We start from the raw sequence: 9,548 nt of genomic DNA, 5'->3' as shown, positions 1-9,548 counted from the left end.
TGTGCTTTGTGGTGTGATAAAAAAAGACCACAGGACTTGTTTTACTTTGGTTGCAAAATGAAAATAACTGCAATGTTTAAAACTCAGAGGGTTACAGAATCCTCTGGAAAGTGAAAGCAATCTGCAGGAACACAAGAAATTGCAAATTACTCCAAAGCTCAACACCCAGAAAGAACTACTCTTACTATTTTTAACTTTCTTTTAACTTTCTTCTAGATCTTTCTGCCTGTATGTATAACATTTCATATAAAAATGATGTGCTAAAAATATTTTATTTCTTTGTATTTTTCTCTTTTAAAAATTTTTAATTTATTTTTAACTGATACATAAAAATTGTACCTAAAAGGTCATCATGTGGTATTTGCATACTTGTATGCATTGTGTACTGTTCAAATCATGGTAAACATACCTCCTCAAATGTTGATCATTTCTTTATAGTGAAAATTTTCAAAATCCTTTATTTCAGCTTTCTGAAATATGAAATACTTTATCATTTTCTGTAGCCACCCTACTATGCAAGTACCCCATCTGACTAACTTAGTACCCATCAATCAAACTTTCCCCATGTCTGCCTCTACTGTACACTCCCCAGCCTCTGGTGATCACTCTACTCTCAACTTCTAAGAGATCAACCTCTTTTTAAAATTTTACCTATGAGTGAGATCATGTGATACTTGTCTTTCTGTGCCTGGCTCAATATAACAATTTCTGGTTCAATCCTTGGTGTTGTAAATGACAGGATTTTTTTCTTTTTATGGCTGAATAGTATTCCATTGTGTATATGTGCCACATTTGCTTTATTCATTCATCAGTTGATAGATGCTTAGTTTGTTTCCTCTTCTTGGCTATTGTGCATAGTCTCTCAATACCATTCAGGACTGGTAATGTGATCTTGCCTGATCAAACCTGTCCATTTCTAGAATTATCTCTTGTCTTGATCCACATAACCCACTAGGTTCCTGCCTCTCCTAGCTTGAATTCTTAGAAACAACATTTTTCCCTGTCCCTCACAATCCTGTGAAGAATTCCAAGCTGGGATGGAAGTGTGGTCAGTTTTCCATTTCTGAACACTAACTGGAAACAGCATTCAGAATGGATTATCAGGTGGGAAAAAGCTAGGAAGTGAGGAATTCAGCTTTCTGTTGCACTAATCCCAAGCGAAAAATGCTAGTGATCTAGACTGGAGTATGACAGTGGAAACTGAAAGCAGGTAAAATTTGAGAGGTGTAATCAGGCGTGTGTTAAATGGTATCTATCCATCAATTATCATCCTCCTCATCATTTTGTACTTGTTATTGTTGTTGTGCTCTGGTCCTTAAGTTTAATGATCATGAGTTTGATGATGAAAATACTTGGTATCAATGAGGCTTCAGAAACCCAGGTTAATTATTCTAGCCAAGCAACATGGTTGAACTTGACAGTTCAACCTGATCCAGCCAAAAATAGGTTTGATGTAAATTGCATCATAGATCAAATGTTGTTAAATCTTTTCTTGTGGTTGTCAGAAAAGGATGGAGTTAATTTTATTTGAAGACCTCTTTTAATGAAGGCTTTAATTATAACTGCCTGTCACCTTGCAGAAAAAATGACTAAGCTCATGTTAATGTAGTTTATTAAATTTTTTGTCTAATCCTTGACCTGAGAGTTGTCATTAGCTGAAATGTCTGCCGTTTGAGCTCCTCCTACATGCCCTCACATGCAGGAAGCTGGTTTCTTAAGGAGTCTGGGTAACCTTCATACTGTTGTTCAAGAAATTAGGGTTTGGGGTGGTGTACCTGGAGCTCATCGAAAAAAAAAAAAAAAAAAGCTGTTCTTTAAGAATGGATGGAATATTCTGACTAAGCCATTCAGGTAACATCACATGAAGTCTGAAAAACCAAATAAAAATGTTATAAAGGATTAATGTCTGGTCATCAAAATAAGATGGAGTACATTGTTTTAAAGATTCAATATAATAAAATGCTCTTTGGGATCCTTTTGCACAAGTTAACACACTCTGCAAAATAACATAAATAGTAATTTTTAGCTGATAACATTTATTAAGCAATTACTGTGTGCCGGGTACATCCTGAGCCCTTGTCTTTATTATACTGTTGCAATACACATCCTTAGCGTCGAGTCAGCTGAAGCTCACAGAGGATGACAGACTTACCCAATGTCAAATCTTCTTCACGTGATAGAGCATGGATTGCAGTTCAGTCTGACTCTGGAAGCCATCTCACTGACCCAGTGCTGCTCCATGCTGCAGAACACGGGTTCACATGGTTTTCTTCTTCATGAAAATTAGCACTAGGATAATTCATTTAAGCCTCAGAACACAGATTGTGAACATTTATTTCCTACTAGATCCCAAAATCTTCAGTGTCTCACCAGGTTCTCCAAAATAGTAAGGCAGATGGGGACCTTAATCTCAGTCTCCTGTTTCACTGCCCCTCTCCATGGGTCAACATCCCATAACCTCAAGTCTGTCGGTCCTGAAGTTAATTACCACTTGCCAGAGGTAAGAGCAGTCAGTGAGCACTTTATGAATTAAAGGACACTGAACACCATCAAAGTTAATCCCATTATGTTTTCAACAAGTTCTAAGCTTCAATAAAAATTCTTGTTCACCATAAGTTATAGACTAAACCATTTAATAATGGATAAACTGTGGTATATATACACAATGGAATATTATTCAACCATAAAGAAGAATAATATTATTTGCATTTGCAGATAAATGGATAGAATTGGAGAATGTCATGCTAAGTGAAATAAGCCAATCCCCCCCAAAAAAACAAAGGTCAAATGTTTGCCCTGGTTAGTAGATGATGATACATAATGGGGGAAGGGGGTGGGGGTGAGAGACGAATGGAGGAACTTTAGATTACATAGAGGTAAATGAGAGGGAGGAGGGGTGGGGGTATAAAAGATGGTGGAATGAGACAGACATCACTACCCTATGTACATGTATGATTACACGAATGGTATGAATCTACACCATGCACAACCATAGAAATGAAAAGTTGTACCCCTTTTGTGCACAATGAATCAAAATGCAGTCTGTAAAAATAAAACTAAAAAGATATATGAGGTTGATTTTCACCTGTCTTGATTTTACCCATTGTTGCCAGCCCCAAGAATCTACCAACCATCTTAAGAATTGACAGTTATGTTCAAGATAAAAAGTCTTATTAAGAAAATAAATTAAAATGCTTCACTTTATGGGTACATTTTGAGTCCCAACTCATGTGTGCTCTTCTCTATGACAAATGGGGTGCTTTAGTCCTAACGTACTCACTTTTCTTTGAGAAAGTATGCAATAAATTTAGTTTCCAATTTTTCCTGAACAAGGGAGATAGCTCCAAACATGTCTTTTTGATTCATCCTGAAAAAGAAAATTCAAAGTAAGAAAAACAGAAGCTTTGGGGATGAAGTAAGCCCTGTATAATTTTAATCTTTTTCCTAGGGTTTAGACTTGCCTAAATTAAATGACATTTTAAAGTAGCTTTTCATCTAGCTATTTACTGTGATTTTATATATAGATAGTGATAAGGAAATGAATCAGAGACAAAACTTAAAGAGCCAATAAGAGGGAAACTAATAACAATACCTCCCCTAAAACAGAAGTAATGATGTCCAGTTCAGAGCCCAGGGTCAGGCAATGTCAAATGCTTCTCCTGGCCCTCCTGTGCTCCTGCTCTTCATTATGAAAACATACCTCATGTTGCCTCTGCTCTAAGGAGAAGCCCATACAGCAAACTTCCTGAACTCCCTGAAATAAACCACTGGGCAGCTTGAAGCAGTCATCCTTGCTAACTTTCAGAACAGTGACCAAGAAAAATAACTGCTTCCTTCTTTAAGTCACTGAGATGTTGAGGTCGTTTGTTACGCAGCCTTATGTCTTCAGATGCTGACTACTACAACCCATAAGGAATAACCCTAAAAATATATCTAAAGGTAAAGGAATGAACAAAAGAGAGCTCTCCAGTATTCTGCCTGCTGGTGTAAGCGAAATGGTCCCCCAAATTAGTAAGGAGATATTGATCATTTCTACTGCATTATGAGACTGGAGGGTACAATCACTGTAAGAGGAAATAAATTATGGTGTGATGTTCCTAGAAATAATCATGTTCTTCCTTGTAAAATTCTTTGGGCAAACTCTTCATCAACATCAATATGACCCTTTTGTGTGTTCAGTCTGATTCTGACATAAAAGATAAATGACAGCAGGTATGAATATCAGTTCACATTTAAAATTGGAAAATTGCCATAGATGTGTTTGATTAGAACTATTCCAAGTTATGAGTCTACATTTTAATTCAAAATGCTTCCCTCATATTAACCTAAAATTATAAAACTCCAGGGAATCATAACCCTTGGGAAGAGGAATCTGTCAAGGTTTTGTAAGGTCATGAGCACCTAAGGACCAACACATTCACTGGACCCAAAGGCTTCCCATCACTTGAGCTGTGGTTCCCTGAAAACATACTAAGTTGGTGGCAGTAGCATCAGGAAATTCCACCTCATTTATTCCCCCTCCTCCTCCCTGCTTCTCCTTCTTTTTGATACATTCTGGTGTCAAAATGCACTGTTAATTGGAAGTGTGGCCCGCTATGTTTCACAAGAACTCCTCACCATCTGTATCACTGTACATGTCACAGTCAGAGTGACACAGATTCAGCTTTTAATCTCGGATGCTCCATATACTAAGAAGTGACCTGGGGTGACTTCAATTCTTTGACTTTGGTTTCCTTGCCTATCACATGAGAGGTAGTGATGAGTCGCCAGTGGGTTTATTGAGAAGGTTAGAGGAGATAATCCATATAAAACACAATGAGGCAAGACGTCAAGTTAGTGCTCAGTATGACCTGTGACCTTGACATCTGGTGAAACTGAGAGGAGCAAAGATGGCTTACCTGCAAACTCCCCACCCCCTGCTCCTATGCATAAGCTCCTCGGGCTAGACAACCCTCCTGGTCATGGGGACCAGGCCCCATCCTTTCTTATCCCTCAGTAGTAATACTCAGTTCCCTAACAGCTTGCAGAATTATTCAAAAGAGCCATTCACAGCCTCCTGTGGCAACCAGGGACACCTCTTCTTCTTGGTACTGCAAAGCCTGCTTCACACAGCCCCTGATCACTTACCCTCTTCCTGAGCCAAGTCCCATGCAACCCTGTAGTGTGCCTGGTATTCTCTTCTCCTGGGACGTAAGCATATGTGACCAATAACGATTGTCAGTTTCTTCTGTCCAGTATAAGGTGTCACGTGGTTGGCATCCCCTGAACACTAAAAAAGGAATCTATCTATTAACAATGTGGTGGAGAGATGATCCCTACAAAACCCAACACATTGTGAGTCATAAATGGTAAATAGTGCTATAATTTTCAAGAACAATAAACCACAATTTTGTCTTCAGGCTCCTCCAAACCCCATGACAGTTTCTTTTCCCCACAATGCAAAGGTTGCCAGCTGCTATCTTTGGTTTGGAAGCTGACATTTGGACACTACGACTAAGTGAGATGAGTCAGGGACATGACTGTGGAAAAACCAAGGGATATTTGGCCTATACAATTCCTGCTTGGTGTGTCTCACAAAATAAAGGAAACAGAAATCATAAAACGTCAGGTCTGATAGTAACTGACTCAATATCTAGGATCTTTCATCCCACTGTGATCATAAGGGACCATCCCAGAGACACATCAGAGTTATTGGATATGTCTCGGTATTCTGGAAGCTCTCTGGCCTGTGAGTCTGGATGTGTACCCCCAAGTGGATGACAAAAAGCTTGAGTTCAAAGAGGACTCTTGAAGCTAAAGGCGAAGGTGAAGGTAGCAATCCTCAGCTGTTGGTCTCCACTACCTCCTGAAGAGCACATCTTCCTGAAACTTCCACCACTACACTAAATCAGACGTAATGACTATTTTGTTCTCTGTGCCTTCACAGCACCTAGTATGAGGCTTCATATTTGGAGGACTCTCATAAACATATATCGAATGAATGATTGAATGAATATAAATTTAAATTATTTTATTTGTTCTGTTTTAGATATACAAGACAGTAAGAGTATATTTTGACAGGTTTTACATACATGGAGTATAACTTATTCTAATTAGGATCCCACTCTTGTGGTTGTACCTGATGTAGAGTTACACTGGTCATTTATTCATATATGCACATAGGAAAGTTAAGTCCCATTCATTCTACTGTCTTTCCTATTCCCATCCCCACTCCCTTCTCTTCATACCCCTTTGTCTAATCCAATGAACTTCTATTCTTCCCTCCCCCAATTTTCCATGTGTTAGCATCCACATATCAGAGAGAAAATGAACGTAAATTTATAAATTGAACACATTGACTATGCTCCTAGCCCAATAAGAGTATAAAATTATAGAACTACTCCTAAAACTTAAGGAAACTATAATATTTGGAGGAAACAAAATCCCAAAAGACTTGGAGAACAAAGGAGAACTCACTGTGTCAAAGAGTGGTTGGTGGCTCCCTGGAAAAGGTGGAGAATTTGTCTGAGTCTGAGAAGACAAGAATGAGAACAAGACAAGGAGTCAGCTGGGCTGGGAATGCATGAATAAATGACCTGTGCTTTCCCTGGGAGAATATCTTACCTGTTTCTTGCACTATATTTCAAGAAGAAGAAAGCCAACACAGAGCTGAATCAGTGCATGCTGGCCTGCAGGAAATGCTTGCGAGCCTTTCAGATAAATTTTCTTCAATGCAAATTAAATCAAAGGATTTCTAGTGAAAAGAGACAGCAATTTTGTCCCATTTAGCTCTCTTTTGAACAGCAACATTATCAATTTTGAATGTTCTCATCTATGAAATGTAGGGTACCAGTGTGATACTGAAATATTGTTGATACAAAGTAAATGAATTCCTAGCTCAGAAATAAACTCATGAAAAGTGTCAGTTTTCCCTTGATGCTCTTGTTCATTATAAACGGAATAAAAAAGAGAGCCATAGTGCAATGAAGACTTGACAAAGCAATGTTGAGGTGGCAAATATTTGAGGCATAGAAGTGGAAATGTGACATAAAATATGATCACTGAAGGAAAATAATGGTACCTTTCAAGCTTTATTAAAAAAATGCCCATTTTAGAAATAGGAAACTAAGAGTCATGCTTTTGGGAAAAGACAAGAAGCCAAGTTCTCTCTCCTGCAGTGGGGGTGACTCTATGTCAAAATATTGAATTGGAAGTAGAAATATAATCTTAAAATCCTGGATTAATAGACAAAATCACATTAGCAACCTAAAAAGAGTTGCTAACCTTCAGAATAAAATGAATGGTTGCATTTTGAGAAATTATCCCAACTGTATCATGAATAGGAATAATGTTAGATATTTTTAGTATCCTGAAAGTTGTTTAATGTTTATGAATGATGTGAATAATTGCTAGGTATCAATTTTTAACACACATACACATACACACACACACGGTTCCTAGTTATCATTTTAGATTAATGACTCCATTTCTAGAACAAATGAACAATGTTATTTACTTATATCTGATAAATTTCTCTCAATATCAACCACCAAACAAAATCTGAAAAATGTAATGCTCCTCTTTAGTGAGACAGTCAAGAAACCATTGTGTGTTACAGAGGAGACTTTTCCAGGGATTAAGGATTTGTGATTTGTATCTGAGAGTCTTTGTCATGGTAATTTGAAATACCTTTGAATTAATTCAGAGAACATGGTGAATGCTTTCTTAGTCATTAAAAGGCTGCACTATTAACTCACAAGAAAGAAAGTAAAAATCAAATTAATATGAAGATTAGTTAATTTTTTTCTAAGCTGTCCAGACATTTGAATCAGGCAAGAAAATTAAACCTCATGATATCATAATGTGTCTGAATTCATTTATTCCTGGAGGGAACCACACACTGCTTAGATAAGAACCCCCTCCTCAATCTTACCCTCCCTGTTCCCCACTTCTACACCCTGAGTGCAGGAAAACCAAGTCCAGCCCCTTCACTGGAGAAGTTTTGACCCTGAAATGAGTGGTATCAACCAGGATAAAAAGCATTGCCCACCAATACCCAGGTCCTAAGAAGGGGCAGATGAATTAAGATACGATTATGTTCTTGATAAATCTATTGGTTCCCAAAGAAAAAATAGATGGTGAGGACATTTAATGAAGAAGAGTTAAAGGAGCTTAGGGAGTTGGAAATAAAAATCAAACAACAAGGATACTTTATCCACAGCTGACCCCTCCTTTCAGGGGTTTACAGGGTGCTGATACTTGTTTTACATGCATTACCTAGAACAGGGTATAGAACCTGACCAGAAGTCTTCCAGCCCCCAACTTTCTACTTCTTTGGAGAGGTCCCCCAGTGCCTCTGGTTAAGGATCCTTAAAGCCTTCTTTGGGATCCACCAAATGGAGAAGATATTCATTCCCTTACTTTCTGATCATCAGTGGATATAAATAGTACCTCCAACACAAACCACTGGGCAGGAAGGAGCTTCTCTCTGAGACCAGCTGCACACTAGGAAACACAGATAAGATGATCTCCAATCTTCCCATTCCTCTTCTAGGGAGCCAACTTGCAAGTAGGAAAAATGTTGGGAGGGATTTTTGTTTGATTACTATGTTTCTGTTATGTTTTTCAATTACAGGACTATGTTAATATGAAAAAAAGAGAGAGAAAATCAATTTAAGTTGAGGTGCAGGATGAACAACATATTCAAATATCAGTAGCGAACCTTGCCCAAGCAGCCCACATCTTACATCAGGCCCCATGAAGAGAGGGCTGGCACAGCTGCACCAGCCATTAGTCTCAAAGTCTCCAAATGGGTATTTGACTCATTCCAATGGGGCTAAAACCTCTGTAATTGTTTCTTCATTCAGGTCAGCCCCCAAGAAAATCTCATGGGGATATGAATGGAATAGTTGTTTAGGGGAAATGGTGTGAGCTCTGTGGCCTTCAGAATCTAGTCCAGTTAGTCTCAGTCTTGGTCACACAATAGAATCCCCTGGAAGAACTTTGAAAGTCCTGACACTCATGCCTCAACCTGGATCACTTACCTCAGTCTATCAGGATCAGTAACATTTTAAACTCTCCAGATGTCTCCAGTCGGCATCCAAGATTGTCAATCACTATACTGGTCCATTTCCAGGTCAAGAAGCTATCAGGAAACATAGATTGAATTCTGCAGCTACACTGAGAGTCTTGAGAAGCCCAAACTCGTAACATGAACATCATCAGAAGCTGTGCAACGGGTCACTATTTAAAATCCAGGACCATGTCATATTTATCTGATATGCTATTCCATTTTATTTCTCCATTACTATTACACGTGGATCTCTAGTGATACTAAGAACCTTTTGCAAAAAGTTACTTTCCTTAGAACTGTTGTAAAACAATTCCAGAAACAATTCCACACCCATTGGAATTAATAACAAACCTCTTATTCTTTCCACCAGCCCTTATTTCTTTCTTAATAGAGTCCAGTTATGAGTTCAAGCCATTGAATTCTTCTCCTTAAATCACCAGTCAACAAGTTTTACTTGAACATTCTAGGCTTTGGGCTTAAATATTAGGTTTAATTA

The 9,548-nt window shown here is 38.2% G+C and overlaps 1 long non-coding RNA gene across 2 annotated transcripts; it reads right to left on the bottom strand.

Annotated features, from left to right (window-relative positions):
* Positions 1-2,063: 2,063 nt before the first annotated feature.
* On the bottom strand, positions 2,064-9,275 carry LOC124967851 (uncharacterized). Of its 2 annotated transcripts, XR_007105619.1 has the most exons (6): positions 9,024-9,275; positions 6,604-6,733; positions 6,457-6,510; positions 5,128-5,269; positions 3,281-3,367; positions 2,064-2,242 (listed from the first exon to the last, which is right to left on the bottom strand). It is a non-coding gene; the product is annotated as an uncharacterized LOC124967851 (long non-coding RNA). The 2 variants fall into 2 exon arrangements; XR_007105620.1 differs by lacking the exon at positions 6,604-6,733.
* Positions 9,276-9,548: the final 273 nt, after the last annotated feature.

Source organism: Sciurus carolinensis, chromosome 17, assembly GCF_902686445.1.
Source record: "Sciurus carolinensis chromosome 17, mSciCar1.2, whole genome shotgun sequence".
NCBI classification, from domain to species: Eukaryota; Metazoa; Chordata; class Mammalia; order Rodentia; family Sciuridae; genus Sciurus; species Sciurus carolinensis.
Note: the sequence above shows the minus strand (reverse complement) of the source record. Positions and strands in the feature narration are given on the sequence as shown.